Source organism: Panthera tigris, chromosome C1, assembly GCF_018350195.1.
Source record: "Panthera tigris isolate Pti1 chromosome C1, P.tigris_Pti1_mat1.1, whole genome shotgun sequence".
Taxonomy (NCBI): domain Eukaryota; kingdom Metazoa; phylum Chordata; class Mammalia; order Carnivora; family Felidae; genus Panthera; species Panthera tigris.
In genome coordinates, this window is record NC_056667.1 from 175,489,930 (window position 1) to 175,514,506 (window position 24,577).

The 24,577-nt window shown below is 36.4% G+C and overlaps 1 protein-coding gene and 1 long non-coding RNA gene across 4 annotated transcripts in view; one reads left to right on the plus strand and one right to left on the minus strand.

Moving 5' to 3' along the window:
- LOC122240980 overlaps positions 1-3,074 on the minus strand; it is a 41,500-nt gene extending 38,426 nt beyond the window's left edge. The window contains exon 1 of the long non-coding RNA XR_006220853.1: positions 2,931-3,074. This is a non-coding gene — a long non-coding RNA (uncharacterized LOC122240980). The remainder of the gene's footprint in view (positions 1-2,930) is intronic.
- The window catches only part of CC1H2orf88 (chromosome C1 C2orf88 homolog), a 58,041-nt gene continuing 35,611 nt past the window's right edge, over positions 2,148-24,577 (plus strand). Inside the window, exons 1-3 of one of the 3 annotated variants that reach the window (XM_042994912.1) lie at positions 2,180-2,255; positions 15,481-15,596; positions 21,210-21,433. The gene's annotated coding sequence lies outside the window, so the exon portion shown is untranslated. Of the gene's footprint in view, positions 2,256-15,480; positions 15,597-21,209; positions 21,434-24,577 lie in introns of all 3 variants that reach the window. The other 2 variants (XM_007094683.3, XM_042994914.1) reach the window with 2 other exon arrangements.

Consider the following 24,577-nt stretch of genomic DNA (forward strand, 5'->3'; position numbering starts at 1 on the left):
ACTACAAAATAAAAATTCACGTGGAAAAAAGCACTATAAAGCTTATTCATCCCTCATGATCTGCAAGAAGATGATTCAAAATGGGGTCATTTTTTTTTCCTAGCAAATTGTCTCAGTCACATTTTCTCCCACCTTACCTGTTTTGATGTTTAGGTAACACTGGATGGAATAAGTCTCAGCTAGCATTTGTTTGCACTTGCTGTTCAAAGTGTGGTATGTGGACCAGTAAAATTAGTACCATGTGAGGACTTGTTAAAAATGTAGACATGTAGTCTCCATCCTATACCTACTAAATTAGAGTCTGCATTTTTAAAAGACCCCTGGGTAATTCATAGCATATTACATTTTGAGAAATGCTGCTTTATGTAACTTAGGGTGGGTTACTGAATCTTTCCCCTTCTTGTTTTCTCTTTGGTCAAATGTGTAGGAATTTTAAGACTACAAGGAACCTATTAATGAGGATTAGTGGTTTAGAGCATAGACTCTGGAACCAGCGTGGCTGAGTTTGATTCCCAACTCTGCCACTTACTGTGTGAACTTGGGTAAGTTATATAGCTGCCCTGTGTCCCAATTTCCTCATTTGAAAAATAGGTATTATGTGATGGGTATTAAGGATGGCACTTGTTGTGATGAGCACTAGGTGTTATATGTAGGTTATGCATCACTAAATTCTACTCCTGAAACCGATTTTATCAGATATGTTAACTAACTAGTATTTAAATAAAAACTTGAAATTAAAAAAGAACTTTAAAAAAAGAAAAATAGGGATTATAATCGTATGTACTTCATGAAGTTGTGAAAAATCGAATTTAACAAATGGAAGTATTTAGATTAGTGCTAACTTAGTACAGAATAGGTACATGTATCAGTTCTCATTAGGACAACATTCTGGATTAACTACCATTCTAGAACATATGGAGATGCCAACTGACTAATTTTGAAAGATATTAGTGAGAGTTTTCCGTTAGTGTGTTTGGAGACTTGAGGAAAGGTTCATGGAGAAAATGGGAATCTAGAATAGCTTTAGGGGATGACGAAATTTGGGGATGATTAGAGACAAAAAGCATTTAAGGGCATTCCAGGTGAAACAGGTTTAGAGGCAGGAATAAATACTTGGAGAGGAACAGAGGAAAGCAGGGAATCATACCTACTGGGTGCCAGGAATGTTGAAGAAGGTGTGGGGTGACAAGAGTGGGAGGCTGGTTAGGCATTTGAGAGGCTAAGATTAGATCTTCTTAATTCCAGACTAAAAAATGGGAGATAGATAGATGGATAGATAGATAGATAGAGGCAAACAGAATAAAATGATGCAGGAAAACAATAGACAGGATGGCTTAGTGGAAGAGAGAACAAAAGAAATACGAAGCAGGATTTGGTTATTAGACATGGAGAAAATATAGGGGAGGAGGCAATTATAGCTCCAGGATTTTAAGTCTGCGGGATGAGGAATGTGAAGGTGTTTTTAGCAAAAATGAGAATATTAGAAGCATAGGTGCTTTGAAGAAAAGCTATCTTTGTTTTTTGAAGTGTTGAGTACAAAAGATGGAAATACATCCAATAAATTATTTGGCAGATGTAGCAGAAAGAGCTCCATTTGGAAAAAGGGCCATCATACTTTTGCCTTTTATTTTTGCATTACTGAGCATATGACTGCCATCAATACAAAAGTGACACCTTAGAATTCTAGAATGATATCTTTGTTTTCTTTATATGTTTCAAATTCTCAGAATCTGTCTACTAAATATTTTTAAAGTAAGTTTAAATTAAATGAATTGCAGTATTGGTTTTTTGTGAATCAATCAGAGAACCTGAAGGACGATGAGTCTCACATCCACTATTCCATTATTCTGGTCCCTGGACAGCATTTCCACTAGCCTCAAAGGAATTAAGAACAAAGGAAATATGTAGCTCTCAGACTTTTCTAAATACTCCCAGACCTAGAAGGCAAAGATCTTAATCTTTTTGTTCAGGAAATAGACAGGCACAATTCAGTGCCGTCATCAATAATGGTGACCAGAGTCTCTTGCCTTTAATGAAACAGGAGCAGAAAAATTGATTGGGAAGTGGCATGTATCTTATCATAATACCCATCACTGGGTGAAAAGTGCATTTGTGAGCAAATCTAATACTGCCTAGCAACTGTCTCCAGGCAAAGGGGGCTTGGGAGCCAGCTGTGGTTGCCTTTCAGGAGCCACCAACCTGTCTATACACTTCACAGGATATCTGTTTGGGATTATTTGGATTCCAGTTTTAAGGTATAGTTTTTATTGGAAACTCTTAATACTAAACATTTTGCTTTTTAGTGATGGACACAATAAACCTAATATTACTCCTTTTTGTCCCTCTCTAAATATAACTACACAGATTTTTAACCATAATGGAATATGTCTGATGTCAGGAGCTTCTATATTTTAAAAGCTATTTGCCCATTCCTTTTAAGCCTGCCAGTTCCTTAAGTGGTCTAAGACCATACCCAGATAAATTTACACCCACTTCTGAGAGCATAAGATGTGGTATTATATATACATCAGAAACTTTAAACTTTTAACTCTCCCCCTGGAAAATCCATCCCTGGCCTTCTTGTGCAGACACTCCTCTCCTTCCAGAGCTGAGCATGATTTATGTTCTTGCCCCTGGCCTCTGCAGCAGGATGTAGCTCAGCTCATAGCAGTGAAGCAGGAGTCCAGAGGAACTGGGGGTTATGCCAGAATTTGATGAGGGGCAAACAGGCCATGCTAGTAATAGAAGTCTCTCCAGGGAGAAGAGTGCTCAGAAAACTTAGAGGAATACAGTAAATACCATAGACTCATCCTGGTTGAGTACTTTCTGATACACCTGAGCAGTTCACCACCATCCCCCCTCCCGCCCCCGATTCTGTCCCGGCTGGTTGTTCCCGGAGTCTGCAAAGACTTCCCAAAGTAGACACTTACGTTCAGTCAACCACACATTCATGCTTTTATCCCCATGGCTGCTGGAAAGCCTCACTCTCTTTCTGGCTCATTTTTCTCCTGCTGTCCAGTCTCTTCCCTCCATTCCACAGGATCCTCTGAGAGCCCTATCCCTTTGCAAACCTACTTCCCTCATCACATCATTATTATGATGTGAGGTTGAAACCCCAAAGATCTTACTTCATCTCCAGCCCCCTCAAACTGAGACTGCCCTTTTTCTATAACCATAACCTCATTTTTAAATTATTTTTTAAATATGAAATTTATTGTCAAATTGGTTTCCATACAACGCCCAGTGCTACCATAACCTCATTAACAAGAACCAGACTGCCTTCCTCTTTAGCTACCTACGCCGCTTCCAGGCCTTTCTTATTTATTTTCATGAGAAGCCCCTCTGCATTTGGGAGACAGTGTAACATTCAAAAGCACAGGATTTAGATGTGGGCCATGTTTTGGAATGCTGGATAGATCACCCAACTTTTCTGATCCTCTATTTCCATATCTGGAAAAAGAGGATAAGAATATCATTTCGCAAGTTTACGGAGGTTAATTCATTCTTTCTTCTCACAAACCTTTACTGATTACCACGTGCCAGGCATTTTTCAAAGTACTGAGAAAAACAGTTCCTGCCTTCATGAAGCTTGTAGTCTCATGAGACAACAGTTAAGAGTCTGTTTTGGTTTGTCTCTCTTTTTTGTTTGTTTGTTGTTTTGTTTCCTAAATTCCACATAGGAGTGAAATCATATGATATTTGTCTTTCTCTGACTAATTTACTTCACTTAGCATTATACTCCATAGCTCCATCCACGTTGTTGCAAATGGCAAGAATTCATTTTTTTATGGCTGAGTAATATTTCATTGTATATATAGACCACTTCTTCTTTATCCATTGGTGGACACTTGGATTGCTTTCATATTTTGGCTCTTGTAAATAATGCTGCCATAAACAGGAAGGTGCATGTATCTTTCCAAGTTAGTGTTTTCGTATTCTTTGGGTAAATACCCAGTAGTGGAATTACTGGATCATATGGTAGTTCTATTTTTAACATTTGAGGAAACTCTTTAATGTTTCCTACAGGGGCCGCCCTAGTTTACCAGTCTGCATTCCCTTCACAGAGTGTTTCCTCTTCTCCACATCCTCGCCAACACTTTTTTTCTTCAGGTTTTTATTTTAGCCATTCTGACAGGTATGAGGTGGTATCTTATTGTTTTGATTTGCATTCCCCTGATGATTAGTGATGTTGAGCATCTTTTCATGTGTTGGCCAACCTTATGTCTTCTTTAGAGAATTGTCTGTTCATGTCTTCTGCTGCGCATTTTTAATTGGAGTGTGTGTGTGTGTGTGTGTGTGTGTGTGTGTGTGTGTGTTAAGTTCTATAAGTTCTTTATATATTTTGGATACTAACCCTTTATCAGATATGTCATTTGCAAATACCTTCTCCCATATAATGGGTTGTCTTTTAGTTTCATTGATTGTTTCCTTCACTGTGAAGAAGCTTTTTGTTTTGATGTAGTCCTAATAGTTTATGTTTTCTTTTGTTTCCCTTGCATCCGGAGACCTATCTAGAAAAAATGTTGCTGTTGCCAATGTCAGAAAAATTACTGTCTGTGCTCTCTTCTAGGATTTTTATGGTTTCAGGTCTCACATTTATGTCTTTAATCCATTTTAAGTTTATTTTTGTATATAGTGTAAGAAAATGGCCCAGTTTCATTCTTTTGTATATAGCTGTTTAGTTTTCCCAGAACCATTTATTTAAGAGACTGTCTTTTACCTCTTGTGTATTCTTACCTCCTTAATCTAAGATTATTTGACCATATAAATATGGGTTTATTTCTGGGATGTCTATTCTGTCCTATTGATCTAGGTGTCTATTTTTGTGCTGGTACCATACTGTTGTGATTACCACAGCTTTGTAGTATAACTTAAAATCTGGGATTGTGATTCCTCCAGTTTTGGGTTGTTTTTTTCTTTCCAAGATTGCTTTGGTTATTGGGGGTCTTTTGTGGTTCCATACAAATTTTAGAATTGTTTGTTCTAGTTCTATGAAAAATTCTGTTGGTATTTTGATAGGGATTACATTAAATCTGTAGATTGCTTTGGGTAGTATGGATATTTTAACAGTATTTGTTCTCCCAGTCCATGAGCATGAAATGTCTTGCCATTTGTTTGTGTCATCTCTATCCTCTTTCATCATGTTTTATAGTTTTCAGAGTACAGGTCTTACATCTCTTTGGTTAAGCTTATTCTTAGGTATTTTATTATTTGGGTGCAAATGTAAATGGGATTGTTTGCCTAATTTCTCTTGCTGCTGCTTCATTATTAGTGTATAGAAATGCAGTGGATTTCTGTACATCAGTTTTGTGTCCTGCAATCTTACTGAATTCAATGATCAGTTCTAGTAGTTTTTTGGTGGGGTCTTTAGGGTTTTCCACATATAGTATCATGTCACCTTCAAATAATAAAAATTTTACTTTTTCTGTACCAATTTAGATGCCTTTTATTCCTTTCTCTTGTCTGATTGTTGTGGCTAGGATTCTCAGTTCTATGTTGAATAAAAGTGGTAAGAGTGGACATCTGGCCTCAGGGAGAGTTTTCAGTTTTTCACCATTGAGTATGATGTAAGCTGTGGGTTTTTCATATATGGCCTTTATGATGTTGAGGTATGTTCCCTCTAAAGTGACTTTGTTGAGGGTTTTTATCATGAATGGATGTTGTCCTTTGCCAAATGCTTTTTTCTCCATCTATTGAAATAATCATATGGTTTTCATCCTTTCTTTTGTTTATGTGCTATATCACATTGATTGATTTGTGAATATTGAACCACCTTTGCATCCCAGGAATAAATTCCACTTGATCGTGGTGAAAGACTTCTTTAATGTATTGTTGGATTTGGTTTGCTAATATTTTGGTGAGGATTTTTGCATCTATGTTCATCAGAAATATTGGTCTGTAATTCTCTTTTTTTGTAGTGTCTTTATTTGGTTTTGGTGTCAGGGTAATGCTGACCTCATATAATGAATTTGGAAGCTTTCTTTCCTCTTCTATTTTTTGGAATAGTTTAAGAAAACTAGGTATTAACTCTTTATTTTTATTTAAATGTTTTTAGTAGGCTCCACAGCCAACATGGGGCTTGAACTGACAACCCTGAAATCATGGTATACCAACTGAAATAGCCAGGTGCACCCCTAACTCTTCTTTAAATATTTGGGTATATTCACCTGTGAAGCTCTCTGGTCCTGGACTTCTGTTTGTTGAGAGTTTTATGATTACTGATTCAACTTAATTGCTGGTAATCAGTCTGTTCAAATTTTCTACTTCTTCCTGATTCAGTTTTGGGAGGTTATATGTTTCTAGAAATTTATCCATTTCTTCTCAGTTGTCCAATATGTTGGCATATAATTTTTAATAATATTCTCTTATAATCCTTTGTATTTCTGTGGCATCCATTGTTATTTCTCCTCTTTCATCTCTGATTTTGTTTATTTTTTTTCTCTCTCTTTCTATTTTTTTGATTCATCTGATTAAAGGTTTATCAATTTATTGACTTATACAAACCAGCGCCTGGTGTTATTGATCTCTTGCATTGTTTTTTTAAAGATTTTATGTCATTTGTTTTTGCTCTAATCTTTATGATTTCCTTCCTTCTATTGGGTTGAGTTTTGTTTGTTTTTCTTTTTCTAGCTCCTTTAGGTGTAAAGTTAAGTTGTTCATTTGAGATCTTTCTTGCTTCTTGAGGTAGGCCTGTGTTGCTATGAACTTCACTTTTAGAACAAATTTTGCTGCATCCCAAAGATTTTGGATTTTTGTGTTTTCATTTTCATTTGCCTCCATGTATATTTTGATTCCTTGGTTGACCCATTCATTGTTTAGTAGCATATTATTTAAACTCCATGTATTTGTGCTCTCTCCAGATTTTTTTTATGGTTGATTTCTAGATTCATAGCATTGTGTTCAGAAAAGATGCATGGTATGACTTTCATCTTTTTGAATTTATTGAGACTTATTTTTGGCCTCATATGTGATCTATTGTGGAGAATGTTACATATGAGCTTGAAAAGAATGTGAATTCTGTTTTAGGATGGAATGTTCTGAATATATCTGTTAGATCCCTCTGGTCCAATGTGTCATTCAAAGCCTGTTTCCTTGTTGATTTTCTGTTTAGCTGATCTATCAATTGATGTAAGTGGGGTGTTAAAGTTGCATACTTGTGTTACTACTATTGATTATTTATGCTTGTTATTAACTACTTTATGTTTTTGGGTTCTTTCATGTTGGGTGCATACATATTTGCAATTGTTATATATTCTTTTTTTTAATGTTTATTTGTTTTTGAGAGAAAGAAAGAGAGAGACAGAGACAGAATGTGAGTAGGCAAGGGGCAGAGAGAGAGTGAGATAGAATTTGAAACATGCTCCAGGCTCCAAGCTGTCAGCACAGAGTCTGACATGCAGCTTGAACCCATGGACCGTGAGATCATGATCTGAGCCGAAGCTGGACGCTTAACTGACTGAACCCCCCAGGCGCCCCTATATTCTTTTTTTTAAGTTTATTTGTTTTTTAAGTTCATTTATTTGGGGGGGGCAAAGAGAGAGGGAGAGAGAGAATCCCAAGTAGGCTCTACACCATCAGTGTAGAGTCCAATGTGGGGCTTGATTTCATGAACCATGAGATCATGAATTGAGCTGAAGCCAAGAGTCAGACACTTAAAGGATCGAGCCACCCAGGTACCCTGTTATATATTCTTGTTGGATTGTTCCCTTTATAATTATGTAGTGTCCTTCTTTGTCTCTTGTTACAGTCTTTGTTTTAAAGTCTATTTTGTCCAATATAAGTATTGCTACCCCAGCTTTCTTTTCACATCCATTTGTATGAAAAACGCCTCACCATCCCTTGGCTTTCAATCTGCTTGTATCTTAGGTCTGAAATGAGTCTCTTGTAGGCAGCATATGGATGGGTCTTGCCCTTTTATCCTTCTGTGCCCTTATATCTTTTGACTGGAGTATTTAGTCTATTTACATTCAAAGTAATTATTGACAGGTGTGTGCTTACTGCCATTTTGTTTCGTATTTTGTGGTTGTTTTTGTAGTTCTTCTCTTTTCCTTTCTTCTCTTGCTCTCTCCTCTCACAGTTAGTTGGCTTTCTGTAGTGATATACTTGATATACTTTCTGTAGTGATATACTTTCTCTTTACTTTTTGCATATCTATGACTGGTTTTTGATTTGTGGTTACCATTTGGTTTGTTTATAACATCTTATGCATATGGAAATCTGTATTAAGTTGATGGTCACTTTAAGTTTGAACCTTCTTTACTCCTCTACTCTCCATGTTTTAGGTATATAGTGTCCTACTTTACAAACTTATTTTGTGATTTCCTTGACTGATTTTTATAGATATACTTATTTTTTACTTCTTTAGTGCTTCCTACTTTTTTTACTCCTACTTATGGTCTTTCTTTTCTACTCAAAGAGTCCTCTTTAACATATCCTGTAGGGCCGGTTTAGTGATCATGAATTCCTTTAACTTTTGTTTGTCTGGGAAACTCTTTATCTCTCCTTCTATTCTGAATGAAGGCCTTGCTGGATAGAGTATTCTTGACTGCAGGGTTTTTTTCCTTTTAGCACTTTGTATATATCATGCCACTCCCTTCTGGCTTGCAAAATTTCTGCTGAAAAAATCCGCTGGTAGCCTTATGAGGTTTCTCTTGTATGCAACTGTTTTCTTTTTCTTGTTGTTTTTAAAATTCTCTTTTAATCACTACTTTTTGCCATTTTAATTACCATGTGTCTTGGTGTGGACCTCTTTGGGTTGATTTTGTTGGGGCCTCTCTGTGCCTCCTGGATCTGGATTTCTGTCTTCTTTCCCATATTCAGGAAGTTTCCAGCTATTATTTCTTCAAATAAATGTTCTGCCCCCTTCTCTCTCCTTCTTCTGGAATCCCTATCGTGTGAATGTTATTACGCCTGATGGCCTATTATCATTTCTAGTCTATTTCATTTCATTTCAAGTCTATTTTCATTTTTTTTGCTCTTACCTGTTCAGCTTGATTATTTTCCATTAGTCTGTCCTCCAGTTTGCTGATCCATTCTTCTGCTCTCTATCTATTGTATTTTTTATTTGATTTATTGAGTTCTTCATCTCTGAGTGATTCTTTTTTATGTTTTCTATCCCTTTGTTAAGGGTCTCACTGAGGTTTTTCACCCTTTTCTCAAATCTGGGAATATCTTTATGACCACTCTGAGGTTACCCTCCTATATACCCTAGGCATTTTTTAAACTGCTGCTTCTATGCTGTGTCTCTGAGGGGCTGTTTGTTGTGCTGTCTCTTTAAGGGAGGGAACTGAGTTTTCTCTGACCTTTCTGGCTCTCCCAAAGCCAAGTGGTTGATTTTTAAAGTTCTAGGTTTTAAGTCTCGCTGATTATAAGAACTCATGAAATCTGGCCCCTCTGGTGTTCAAAGCCAAATGTTGTGGGGATTCGTCTTTCCCATGTGGGTACACCAGGGTGAGAATCTGTTTCTCTCCCCTCTCTGTGCTATTGGCTCCTTCCCTCCTGCAGACACTCCTGTAGGTCTCTTTAGCTCTGGATCACATCTCTGCCCTTCCTACCTTCTTCAATGCAGCCTCTTCCCTATACTTAGCTGTGAAGAGTTTGTTCTGCCAGCCTTCAGGGTGTTTTCTGGTTTATTTACACTAATGTGAATGCTATCTAGTTGTATCCATGGGACAAGGCAAACTTAGGGTCCTCCTACTGTACCATCTTCCTCAGAAGTCTACATTTATCATCGCAAATGCATAGTAATTTAAATTACTTTAACATGTTTTAATATCTGGTAAGGATAGTACCCTTATTGTTCTTTATCAGAATTTTCTGGGCTATTTTTCTTTGTTCATGTGTTGTTTTTTTTTTTCATGAGAACTTTAAAATTGGTTTATCTAGTTCCAGAAAATCACCTGTATTTTTATTATAATTGTTCCTTGGTAATTTATAAATGTAACATACTGCCTTGTGATATTGAATCTTCCTATCAAAGAACACAGTATGTCTTTACATTTGTTCAGATTAACTTTTATATCCTTTGTATTAGAACAATTCTCCTTTAGTTCTGCATATTTCTTAGTAAGTCTTGATTATTTTGAATTTTATTGTTATTGAAATGGGGTTTACTTGTCTATTATTTTTAAGTCAAATTTGGATGTATTTATATTAATTCTGTATGTTACTCAATTTCTCTTTATTAATAAATTTATATTCTGCTTGATGCCAGCAGACTAGGTCTGAGGACCATCCAAGAGGGTCCTTGGCTTCACACAGGAAGGAAATCAAATGTGAGCCAGCTGGAGGTGAAAGCAGAGTTTACTGAAGATATAGAGAGAGTAGATATGAGACAGAGTGAGTGTCTGAGAGACTCAGAAAGGAAAGGAGGGAGTCTCATCTTTGGGATCAGGGTTTGTTTGGTTTTTGTTTTGTTTTTTTTTGTGGGTTTTTTTGGCTTTTTTGTTTTTTTGTTTTTGTTTTTGTTTTTTTTTGTTTTGGTTTGGTTTTTTTTGAGGATGGAGTTCTCATGTATGCGTACATGTACAAGCATTCAGGAACCAGTTAGAACAAAGAGCCCAGGTGTCATTCCTTGGAGTCAGGGGGTCTTGGCGTTGAGATGCCTAGCACTGATAGTCTGGAATGTGCATTTGATAGCTCCCTCTAGTCATTCTCATCTGGTCCTTCTTTAGATGTTATTTATCCTAGAGAACCATTAACTCCTTGTCCCTTACAAGGAGGATATATGCTCTTTACAAGACATGTGTAAGGTGGGGTGGGGGTGCAGGTCCTAGCAAAAACAGAAGCAGGAAAAAGGAGCAAAAGGCAGATTTTTATGGAGTCCTTTAGTTTCCCTGTCTTGTTACCTTGCTGAATTGTTTGTCATCATTTTCATTTGCTATCTCTTGGATTTTCCAGGTGTACAATCATACTATCTACAAATATGTAGTTTTTATTTTTCCAACTGTTACACCTTTAATTATCTGTGGTATTGGAGTTATTGGACAATCAATTAGACAATATGAAGTAGTAGTGGTGATTGTGGACATCTTTGTCTATTTCTTGACTTTGTGAGAAACATCTCCAGTGTTTCTCCATTAGGAAATATGCTAGCCTTAGGGCTGATATAAAATATGTATAAGCATATAAAGAAGTTTTCATCAACTTTTATTTTGAGCTCTTTTTAAAGAATCTAGAGTAGATTTGATTTTTATCAAATACCTTTTCAACAGCTATGTACATGAACAGAATTTTTCTCCATGTATACTTTAATATGTTATAACACATTAATATATTTTGTACTGTTGAGCCATTCTTGTGCAAGTGGTGGGGAGGAAACCCATTTGATTATGATCCATTATTCTCTTAATGTTTGTTAATAATTTATTATCTTTTTCAATTGATATTCAACAGTAAAATTGATCATCTTTTTTTGCAATTTATCAGGTTTTAGTATCAAAGTCATAATTTATAAAATAATCTGGAAGTTTTCATTTTTCTAATATCTGGGACAGTTCAAGTAGCATTAGAATTACCTATCTCTAAAGATTCCTTTGTGAGACAAGACAATGGTACTTTTTAGGGGTGGAATACACATTTGCAACATACAAAAGCAACAATTAGTTTGCAACCACTTCTTTAGGCTTTTCCTCAATTCTAACACACAATTTTAGTATTAGTGTTTAACCTTGGTATTCTTAACTATACTTATGCTACTACAACCTAATTCATCTATTTCAATGGAAATTGAGCTCTGAAGAATTTACAAATCTGGGGTTTTAGTTGATTACATTTTCCTGAAACATTATCCATCTTATCCAGGTTTATTTACTTTCTAGAGTTGTATGCAGTAACTTCTTAATCCTCTTTGTTTCTGTGATTATTTCCATCTCTTCATATCTTTTTTTTTTTTAACCGTTTGATCTATTTTGGATTGGAAAGTATATTAAAGTGTTCTATTTTTAGTGCGTTTCTGTTTCTCCTTGTATATTCTATAGCTTTTACTTCATGAGAGTTATTGCTAAGTTATTTGGTACATAGATATTCATATCATATCTTCCTTGTAAATTCTTCCCTTTAGCATTGAGGTCTTTTAAAATTGCTTTTTGATTTGGATTATATATTCATATATATCAAAACCATGGTCCATACTTTCTTTTTGTTCGTATTTGCTCATCCTTTTTAAAAAATGTTTTTATTTATTTATTTTGAGGGGGATAGAGAGAGGATCCCAAGCAGGCTCCATTCTGTCAGTGCAGAACCCCACGTGGTGCTTGATCTCATGAACCATGAGATCATGACCTGAGCCAAAATCAAGAGTCAAATCCTTAACCAACTGAACTACCTGGGCACCCCTCATCCTTTCATTTTTATCTTTACTGAATTGCATTGCCTTAGGAGTATATTTTGTTTAGGGCTGAGTTTTGCTTTACAATAGCAGTAGGACTTGTATCATGCACACAAACCTCAAAAGTCACATTTCCTTATGTTCCACTGGCCAAAGCAAGTTATACAGTTGAGTCTGGATTTAAGGGGTGGAGAAATAAACTCCACTCTCAGGGAGAAGTTGTAAAATACTGTGGCGATTTGAGCAGAGACAGTCCACTCCAGGCAACAAGATAGACTGCCCATGTGGGAGCTAATGAGGAATGGAGAAGAGATATATACCTGCAGGCAGATCTCCCACCTGAGACCCTTTTTCCAAGGCTTATTTAAGAATCCATACAAGTATTATAAGAGAAAGCCAGCATTTGAACATGTTCACAGTTCATTGATGGACACTCAGTGTTAGTCACAGAAGCAGGGACTCACAACACTGTAATTTGCCCCAGTCCAGGAAAGAGACATTTTTCTTTCTTCTCTCTACAAATACAGAACAGCTAGAAAGAGGCTGAGGCAGTTTCTGGGAGCCAGAGCCTTGTCTGTCCTTCTCACTCCAAGCTGATAGAGCCATAGTTTTAACCTAAGTTAAGGGAGGATGGGAGAAAAACTAAACAATCCAAATTATGTATTTCTGATAACTGGAAATGACTGAATGACTGTAGAATCAGGCCAAGATCATTGAAGGAGACTCTCCACAACAGAAAAGAGAAATTTAACAGAGCACAGAGAAGAGATTGAGGAAAAGAAACAAGAAGCAGAGATGGAAAATGAAGGAGAAAATGTGGCATAACTAATAAAGCAAGGTCCTCAAGGAAATCGAAAGGGTTGGCTGGAGTTAATATAGCCTGGTCTTCAATAGGAAGAAACAAATTTCATCCTCCAAGAATGGAGGAAAAGCTGTTAAGAATGGGTATGAATACAGGTGATTATGCATACAGGAGTCTGGAAAGCTGATAACCTCAATTCTCTTAATGAAGTAGGAAGTGAGGATGTCTGATGAGAATAAGGACAGCTTGAACAGTGAGGAAAATTTATAATGTTCATTGAAATACTGGGGTCAGAATTGACCTAAGGTGGTAAACAAAAGTAAATTACCTTTTTTCTCTGCTAGCAACAAGTTATAAAAGAGAAAAAAACCCCAAAAGGCCATCTAAAAAAAAATAAAATGTTATATAAAGGCATCAAGGGGTGCCTGGGTGGCTCAGTCAGTTGAGCATCCGACTTTGGCTCAGGTCATGATCTCGCTGTCTGTGAGTTCGACCCCGTGTAGGGCTCTGTGCTGACAGCTCGGAGCCTGGAGCCTGCTTCGGATTCTGTGTCTCCCTCTCTCTCTGCCCCTTCCCCGCTCATGCTCTGTCTCTCTCTCTCTGTTTAAAAATAAATAAACATTTAAAAAATTTTTTTAATTAAAAAAAGACATCAAACAATATGTCTTTAGATAGAAAGATACAATATGAAAAAACCATGAATTCTCCCCAAATTAAGGAAATGTAATATAATTGTAATTTAAATTTGACTAATATTTGGGAGGAATTGGCTAAAGTGATCTTAAAGTTTATGTGAGATAATACATGAATATAAGACTCGTGAGGAATGATTAGCCTTACAAGATTAAAACATATCACAACCTCCTTATATTGGCTTCGGTTTGGGCTTAATAAGAGACAAGTCAGAGGACAGAATAGAGAGAGCTCAGAAATAGATTCCAGTACATGTGGGTATTTGATATGTAACAAAAATGGTATTTCAGTTAAAAGGGATAAGATGGGTTATTTTTAAAATGGTGCTGACCTAACAGTGTATTCATCTGGAAAAGAGTATTTCAAGAAGTTCCAGGTTGATTAAAGAAAAGAAGGAAAAAATAATAGGTTTCATATGCAAGAAATATTCCTCAAGTTGTTGATTAACTGAGATAGGACTTAGAAGCTATGAAAGAAAATACACACATAATTTAAAAATTTAATCCATTTAAAAAGGATTAAACATCAACCAAAAGGAAGTGAACGTTGTGCTTCAACATAAACTTAACTTTAAAAAAAGAAGCAATGGGGGTTCCTGGGTGGCTCAGTTGGTTGAGCATCTGACTCTTGATTTCGGCTCAGGTCATAATCCCAGGATCATGGGCTCAAGCCCTGAGTTGGGCTCTGTGCTGAGTGGGGAGCCTACTTAAGATTCTCTTTTTTTTTTTTTCAACGTTTTTTATTTATTTTTGGGACAGAGAGAGACAGAGCATGAACGGGGGAGGGGCAGAGAGAGAGGGAGACACAGAATCTGAAACAGGCTCCAGGCTCCGAGCCATCAGCCCAGAGCCTGACGCGGGGCTCGAACTCAGGGACCGTGAGATCGTGACCTGGCTGAAGTTGGACGCTTAACCGACTGCACCACCCAGGCGCCCCAAGATTCTCTTTTTATCCCTTGGTCCCTTTCCCCCACTTGTGCTCTCTCTCTCTCTAAAATAAATAAGTAAATCAGGGTGCTTGGGTGTATCAGTTGGTTGAGCATTGGACTCTTGATTTGGGCTCAGTTCGTGATCCCAGCATTGTGGGATAGAGCCCCAAGAGCCTCATGTTGGGCTCCATGCTGAGCGTGAAGCCTTCTTAATATTCTCTCTCCCTCTGCCCTCTCCCCTTCTTGTGCTCTCTCTCTCTTTAAAAATAATTAATTAATTAATTTAAAAAAGAAAGAAAAATCAAATAAATTTCAATAATAATAATAATAATAAAATTAAAAAGGAAATCATAACTTAGGGAAATGACCTGAAATACATGATAGAGGTTTAAGCTATATAAAAAGTGCTTACAAATGTATAAAAACACAAATAGCCAAAAAGAAAAAACGGGCAAATGAGATTGGGAGAAAGCAAATCCAAGAGGTCACTAAACATGAACTCATGCCCAACTTTGCTAGGAGTTAGGGAAATGCAAATAAAATAACATCAATATATTACTGCATAGCCATTAGATGAGCAAAAGTGAAAAGGGGAAGTACCTCTTGCTGAAGACATTCAGGGAAAGGGAACTTTCTTGTATGCGGAAATGGTAACTGTTTCAGCCTTTTTAAAAAGAAATATGACTTAGCCATTGAAATTAATAATATATTTATCTCTCCCACTCTTAGGATCCTGTCCCATGGAAATAAAATCACTGCTAGATGAGATCTACATACAATTATGTGTGTTGTAGCACTGTTTGTAATAGTCAAAGACTGAAAACAAAGTAAATGCCCCTCAGTTGGTGAGTGACTAAGTAATGATGGCACCCCCACATCATGTAGTATTATGCAGCCATTAAAAGAGGTAAATAAGGTTCTTAAGAAGCATGTGCCCTGAGCTAGGAACTCATTTGGTCCTTACAACAACTTAGTAGGTGGTGGTAATTTTATAGGTAAGAAAACTAAATCACAATTTTTTAAGTTACCCAAGGCCTCACACATCTGTATTCAAAATTACTATATTTTTTCCTTATGCCAAGATCACCTCCAACATTAAACAGTTACTTGGAGAAATTTTCATAACACTGTGTAGTACAAAAATATTAACATAGAGAAGCATATATAATGAGATATTATTATTATAAAAACAAATGACCACCTAAATTTTGTTCACATATACATACACATGCACACACACATACCACACAGCATGCTATATATCTAGAATATATTTGTATACTAGAAAAAGTAAGAACTGCTACACATGAGGTTGTTAACCTTATTTCTTATGGAAGAAGCATATTTACTATTCATAGTAAAAAAATTATGTAAGCTGTAATCCCAAGAGCTATTTATGAAAGAATGACTTTCTGAGGGGAAGAGTGGATTCTACATGAGTTTTACGTTCACCTTGTTTTTTTAATTTTTTAATTGTATATATTTTTTATTTATTCTATTTATTTATTTATTTATTTATTTATTTATTTTCTCAATATATGAAATTTATTGTCAAATTGGTTTCCATACAACACCCAGTGCTCATCCCAAAAGGTGCCCTCCTCAATACCCATCACCCACCCTCCCCTCCCTCCCACCCCCCATCAACCCTCAGTTTAATTGTATATATTTTTTAATTAGAATGCCTGATTGAGGGAAGAGAAAGCTATATTCATTGGGGGGGGGGGGAAATCTAAGTTAATGGGGATATAATAATAATGCATCTATAAAGCCACCTGAAGATTATTTCCACACATCTCTAGAACTTAAAAAGTTAATGCTAACAAGAGAAAGTATAGTGATAGTATACAAGACTTAATGTGTAAGACTCTAAATATCAGGTCATGAAAGAACAGTTTTTTAGCAGAAGTTAAATTTACTCTACGTTTTAGAATGTAAGCAGACCCTTCAAATAAGCAGTTTCATTTTAAAAATTGGGTGCCATGCTATTTTTTACACTAATTAATTTGAAGCAACTTAAACACTGTTTCACTTATTGGACAGAAACCAGTAAGAAATTATTTTTATAATTCTATATAAATACTTCTATATTTTAGATGAGTTCTATTATACACAAACTATAATCACATTACTTTTAACATTATTGATAAAATTATAAATTCTTGAGGTGATCCACAGTCTCATATTATCACTAAGAAGTTTATCTTTTTGATTCTATTCAACATGGACAAGATCACCTCCAACATTAAGCAGTCACCAGGTGTAAAGAAAGGGTGAACGCAGGCCCTGAAGTTCCCGCTGAACAAGGGAAAGTGACATAAGAGGCTTACATAAAAAAGAGATGAAGTGTAGCACAGAGTATGAACACAGGGCAAAGGCCTTAAGAAGCAGGGAAATGCTCACACTGGGAGACAGGAGTGGGCCGGAGAATTTTATTCATTTTGCAGGAGAAAGCTTATCCTCAGGGGAGGGCCAGGATTCCCATTGGGCCTGGAGGAGAGGTTTCTAGGACAAGATGAGGATATAAGAGCTTGAGGAAAATGGGATTAAGATTCTCAGGGCTGCTGTGAAAGGGGCTGAGGTAAAGCATAACGGTGGGATTTCACCAGAGCTGAGAAACAAAGGTGTAAGGGAACTAGAGAAGGGAGCTGGTCCGAGTTGTGATGAAGCACTTGGCTTCCTCCCTGCACATGATAGGCCTCCACCCAGTTTGGTACAAATTCTACTGGTGCTGTAGCTGCCTAAGAGTCCCATGTGGTCTGACCTGTCTTGGGGTCTTGTGTACAAGGGCCTTTGACAGTAATGGAGCCAAAGGGCAAGAACTCCTAGCGGGTCATGCAAGTTCTAGATGAGTCTGTTGTGCTGAATTGTTGTATTCTCACTTCTATACAAATCACTATCAGTGGCATTTTTGTGAGTATAAAATATTCACTCTTTGATCAATATCTGGAGATTTTAGATGCTTTTCATCAAATTCGGGATGTGCCCTATTCCGCTTTGGGAAGTGGTCCTGCTAGAGTGGCACAGTTCTGTCATATTTGGCTGGGAGTGGGACTCATTTCTTTGAGGATCCTTTGTTTTGTGAAGCGTGGTGTTCCAAGTTCTCTTTCCCTGAGGCCCTAGGCTGATGACTGCTTTGTAACCACATTCCTCTAGCCAACATGAAGTAAAGTAATAGAGCTTGCCAATAACATTCAATTATCTCAGATTGAGAGATCACTTTCAGAAAAAAAGCTGAATTCAGTGACTCACAAAACCAGACTCTTGGCATATATGGAAGGACAAAATGTCAAGGAAGTCAGTGAAGAAAAATGCAAAAAGGTTCAAGTTGTAGTAATCCATTCTAAAAAGCCATTGTTGGCCCCCTGAACTTCTGTTCTTCAACTTCTGAAACCACTGCCTTTATCTGAAAACATTAAGCTGCTATGAACTAGAATTTGCCAATGCCAAACTGGAAATCGTTTATGGGTTTTGAATTTCATTGCAAATAAAACTTTATTAAACACTTCCTTTTAACATTCCAATTTAAAGTTGAGAGTTGACACCGTTCTTTAGATCCAGGCAGCTACACTGGCAGTTCATTTTTGGGTTTCTTTTTGTTCATTTTTGAAGATGTAATTATGAACTTTTTGAGGACAATCATGGAATATTTGATCTTCTCATGGATCTGGTTTTGATGCGACTTTCAATCTCAGGTTACTTTGATCTTTTTGGTTTGTTTCTTAACTTGCTTTGCAAACATCTACATATTCAAAGGCCTCAGAGTAGGTTAAGCTAATGGTCATTTATGAACTGCCTTTAGATATTGTTCCATTATCATCATGCTCTATTCCTATCCAACTTTTCCCACTTGCCTTGATGGCACTAGAAGAAGGGCTTTTTTTTAAGTCATGGTCATAGGCATAGATGTTCATGTTACTCCTGGAGGATCCCCCACCTCAAAATGCCAAGCTCAAAGTATTGGGTTCTTGGTCTTTTTTTTACAATTCTTATGAAAATTGCATAGCTTACCATAGCTTATGCTGAAAGAACATACTTTGAAATTTGTTTTCTCCAGTGATATTTACAAGGTATGATTAAATAAAACTTGTGTGTTGACTTATGGAATGGGAAACAAATTAGAATTTTAGGGCATACTTCTTTCCCATTTAATGCAAGTATGACTAGACTTTTGTGTTTGAGCCACACTGACGAGGCAAAGTGACAAGAAGGCAAATGTTTTATGTAATTTTTAGCTCTCTTTCTTCATCTGGGATTTTTAAAAAGAGAAATAGGCTTTGAAAAATTAAAGATATTAAATAATAACCACAAAAGGACTGTAGCATGAGGAATGTCTGATTCCAAGTTAGGTAAAGTGTATAAATTCCATGAACAGCTTTTAATTCTTAATAAACAGTGAAATCTTCAAATGATGCCACACATCCATTTGCAGTTATGTAAAAATCTAGTCATACTTGCTTCAAATCAGAAAGAAATGTATTATATTCCAGATTGTTTCCCTAAATGAAACTGTGGTTTCATTCAACTAAATTCTATAAATTTATAGCCAATAGTTATAGAAAAATTCAATACTATTTCATGTGAAGTCAAAGTCATATGATTGAACTGTATATGAATAAGAACCACTACATAAAGTATGAGTATGTAAATATTTACTGTAAAATATATAAAATATTGAAAGGAAATATATTTAAAAAACAGTAAGAAGTTTTATCTTTGAATAACATACTGATTTTTTATTATGTTTAATCTTTTATGTTATTTTTTTAATGTTTATTTATTTTTAAGAGGCGGGGAGGGGCAGAGAGAGAGGGAGACAGAGGCTTGTGCTGACAGCACCAAGCCCGATGTGGGGCTCAAACTCACAAACCATGAGATCGTGACCTGAGCCGAAGTCAGATGTTTAACCGACTGAGCCACCCAGGCACCCCCTTTTTTTTTTTTAAGTAAGCTCTATGACCAGCGTGGGGCTAGAATTCACAGCACTGAGGTCAAGCATCCCATGCTCTACAGACTGAGTCAACCAGGCACCTCTATTCTGTTTAATCTTGAAAAAACTAATGGTTAGAATTAATTTAGCTCTGGTCAGTCACTAATAGTCTTCAATGAAACCTAATAAAATACTGATATATGAACAATGCTAAAATGTAACTTGATAGTTGGTCTTGATTCATAGATAAGAAAATAGTTTTTTCTAAGAGACCTGAAATTTTTTGAAGCTTCCCAATTATTTAGGGATAAAACCAGGGCTTTAACTCAAGTCTCTTGATTACTAGATTTATAATTAAATTAAACATTTTCTCAAAAATAATACATGATGAAAAAGTGAATGCAAATATGAGAGGGAAAACTATTTAATCAATCGTCAGTGGTTTTCTGAGTTCCCAACCCATCTTCTGTTTTTAAAGGGTAATTTTCTGATGCTGTTTTTTATAGTTGGAGGTAATTCTAAAATAGGCCACGTATTCTGCTTTTCTCATTTTTGCTTAAGTTGTGGAGGGAACAGCTACATATCCAGAGTCGTCTGTCAGTCTTGTCAGCTATGCAGGACTGAGCCAGCTGTAGAGAAGAAACTCAATTTTAGCTGCTGTTGAAAAGAAGTTTCCACTAATTTCAGTACCAGTGCCAGTGCTTGAAGGAAGACTTTACACACAAAAAAAATCCTTGCCTCCAGAAATTATCAGTAACGCTTTCTATTAACTTGTCACCGTGCTTGCCTTTATCAGCCCTGCATGGATGGCCCAATATGATTGAACCCAGAATGCAGTTTGTACCAGTCTTTAAAAGGCATTTCTTTACTCTATCCAAATGGCATACCTACTAATTTAATGGACATTCCATCTAAAATTATACTAGATTTTTTTTTTCATAACACATCTGGGCTTCCTAGGCCTATAATCTAAACAAGTAGCAAGTGTTCTACAGGCATAATCATTCATTTTTTACTCTTGCCATGTCCTTTTAATAGAGAGATCTGTCAGACTCACTATATGACAGAATATTAGTGTTTTGTTTGGGGGGTTTTATTTTATTTATTTTTTTACCTTTCATCAACCTTTGATTCCTGGAACAGGAATCAGTTATGAGATAAAATGTAACAGTTCAATACAGACAGTCCCCCCACGGCTTTACAGATGGTTATGCAGAAGCAGAGCTGAGCAGTGGAAGTATTCTCTTGTTGCAGAAGAAAATATTTGCCAGTGCATTGAAATAGGAATAGGTTCTGGATTTACTCTTGGATAAACAGGTTACTTTTTGTTTGTTTGTTCAGCTGCCAAAAAGAAAAGACCTATAATCAGATGATAGGAGTTTATTATTCAGAACCAGGAGTGACCTTAGAAGACTATTAGTCGTACTCTCTAATCACAGCCAGAAAGAAAGAAGATGGTATCAGTTCAACTATTCCAAACCAAGGGCTTTAGTTTCGGTAGACATCTTACCAATATTACTCTCCTCAGCCACTCTAGGCAATGAAGTAGTTGGGACAAAAATGGAGTGAAAATCTTGGGAAGGAAATAAGCCCTAAATGCGGAACATTTACATGGAAGAGAAACTTGTCATTAAAACTCCATGAAAAGAAGCTTTGGAAAAGACCAAAGAATTGCGAATAGAGCTACAAAGGCAACATCTGAGAGAAACAAGTTTTACTACAATCTCTACTACTACATTTATGACTACTGAGGTAAGGTGGTAAGGCTTTATGCCTTTTGTTTTCTTCATCAGTAAAATTGGAAGAATAATGAGCCATTGTGTGAACAACTGAGACTTTAGACTCAGGCGTGGGTTCAAATTCAAGTTCTAGCTTCCATTTCCTCATATTTAAAACAGAAATCATACATAGCGCAAAGTGTTATTGTGAGGATTAAATGAGATAGCGTATGGAAGGCCATTGTGGCTCCCAGCACATAGTGGGTGCTCAGTAAATAGTAATTATCATTGTTACCTCTAAGTTATAGTAGCTCCCTATTTCCTCAAGCAACGTTATCAGTTAAGTGAAATATCACAAGCCATAAAATATCCCCATGTGGATAGACTGTTGCTTATATTGAATCAGCTAGAATTCTTCCTTGCATACCAATTAATACATGTGGTAGTAGACTTGCTTGTTTTAAGGAAAAAATCTTTAAAAGATGACAAACTGCTTCCTTAGCAACAAATATAGCAGGGCTCTCTCTGCCCTTGTACAGGGCACACACAGTAAGACATCAAGATGATGCCTTAGTGTTGGAATGGATGCAGTCCAAAGGCCAGCTCACATGTCTTTATATTGTAAAATAACTCCTAAGTTATAGAATCTTAGCTTTGGAGAAATTTCCTTAGAAGATATAGAATTTTACTATTCCTTTTAAAAATCTTCATGCTATGTTCCAGATAGATTACCTAACTTCTGGTTTAAGAGGAAGCCCACAAACCATTCTGTCCTGTTGTAAACTTTAACCAATAGAAAGTCCTTTCTTTCTTTTTTTTAATATGAAATTTATTGTCAAATTGGTTTCCATATAACACCCAGTGCTCATCCCAACAGGTGCCCTCAATGCCCATCACCCACCCTCCCCTTCTTCCCCCCCGCCATCAACCCTTAGTTTATTCTCAGTTTTTAAGAGTCTCTTATGGTTTGGCTCTCTCCCTCTCTAACTTTTGTTTTTTTCCGTCCCCTCCCGCATGGTCTTCTGTTAGGTTTCTCAGGATCCACATATGAGTGAAAACATATGGTATCTGTCTTTCTCTGTATGGCTTATTTCACTTAGCATCACACTCTCCAGTTCCATCCACGTTGCTACAAAGGGCCATATTTCATTCTTTCTCATTGCCACGTAGTGCTCCATTGTGTATATAAACCACAATTTCTTTATCCATTCATCAGTTGATGGACATTTAGGCTCTTTCCATAATTTGGCTATTGTTGAGAGTGCTGCTATAAACATTGGGGTACAAGTGCCCCTATGCATCAGCACTCCTGTATCCCTTGGGTAAATTCCTAGCAGTGCTATTTAGAAAGTCCTTTCTTAATTAAATCCAGATCTGCCTCCCATGATTTTTTCCTGGTGGTTCTTCCCACGAGAGCAATGTAGATTAATCCCCTCACCCATGTGAATACCCCTCAGATATCTATTCTAATACCCCTAAATTCTTGAATAAACATCTTAATGTTTAATAATTTTTATATTAAAGCTAAATATTTGCTAAATATACTTTGAAAATGGGAATAATAAAATTTTTTATCCAGAATTTTTATCCAGAATCTCCACATTTCCAGGAGGGAAGCTGAACTATTTTGATCAAACTGGAATATTATTTTTAACAACCATGGTATTCAGACAATGGATAATGAGTCATAATGGAAAGGCACATATGCCCTAAGTGAAAAACATATAATACAATATGATGTCTGAAATAATAAATTTTGGAACAATGATTGTAGTATTTACCTGGTTTTAAATGTCTTATACCCACATTGTAATCAAATGAAGTTGGCCCCATCTCAGTGCCAGAAATGGTTGTCCAAATAAACATGGTTAAAGACTTAAAGAAGCTCAGACCCATGGATCTAAGTAGTAATGTTTTCCTCTGTTTAAAGTGAGATGAAATCATAGTAAGCACCACAGCAGAGTAAGAATGTTCAATTCAGCAAACATTTAATATCTTCCATATGCCAGGCACCAGAAATAAGTACATAAAATACATAAAGTACACAGTTCCTGTCCTCAAGATGTTTACAATACAGGGAGAGGACAAATATAGGTCACCATTAAAGACAGCAAAATAATCTTTAAAAATAAGATGCTAATTTATTTCCAGACATTTCTACCTCTTCGGGGGGGGGGGGGAGTATTAAATTTACTTATACAAGAGAAATAGAGCACTGATGGTGATTTAAAATAAAGACTCCAAAATATATTTAATTTAGTGTAAAGATCTTCAGACACATCTTCCATAGGTACAAGGAGACTTATTTACTGACAAATATACATTAATAAGCTTAAAGACTGTTAACCTTAAAAATAAAACTGCCAGTTATTTTAATCAGCAAAAATGGATTTATTCAGAAATAGCAGACAATTGAAGTCGGGCACAGGCAAGCTACAGCAAAACCATAGGCAAGTCCAGAGAACAAAAGAGAGGACCGCACTTATATGGAAGAAAGAGAGGAGTTGGGAAGGCTGTTACAAACAAAAAGTCCATGAAAACTAGGAGTTCCAAGCATAGTAGCTTTTCATTGGTTGAGTAGTGACAGTCTCTCATTGGCTGGGCTACTGCCGGTGAAGGAGGAAAGCCTTTCTTATTCCTGCTGCTGGGGTAGTATAGTATTCAAGGTCCCTCTCCTCCTATGGAGTCTGCAATTGACAACAGTGGTAGGGCACGAGAGCTCCCCCTGCTGGTCTCCTAACTCCATTGTAAATGAAGTTTTCCTTTTACTCACAACAGTAAAACTGAGAATGCAGAACTTTAAGGAAATATGAAACAAGAGAGAAGAAATAGGCCTATGGCACAGTTGACAACTTGTCTAATTGTTAATGAACAGAATTGGATTATATAATACAAGGTCGGGAAATATTGTTCCTTAATACTCTATCTAATGCTCTGTGCTAGTTAAACTCTTATTTGAAATTTTTCCCTAGTTTGCGTTGGCAGACATTTAATTGCATCTGGAGAACAATAATGGGTCTAGTGAAGCCTGACAAACATGAGTAAAGGAAATTCTGTGAGAAAAAGTTAAACATTTTTTCCTCAGGAAAAGAGAAGTTCTGAGGGGTGATTGGATTCTTGCCTTTCCTATAAGGAAGATAATGTAAATCACTTCTCATTTCAGTGACATAATGAATAA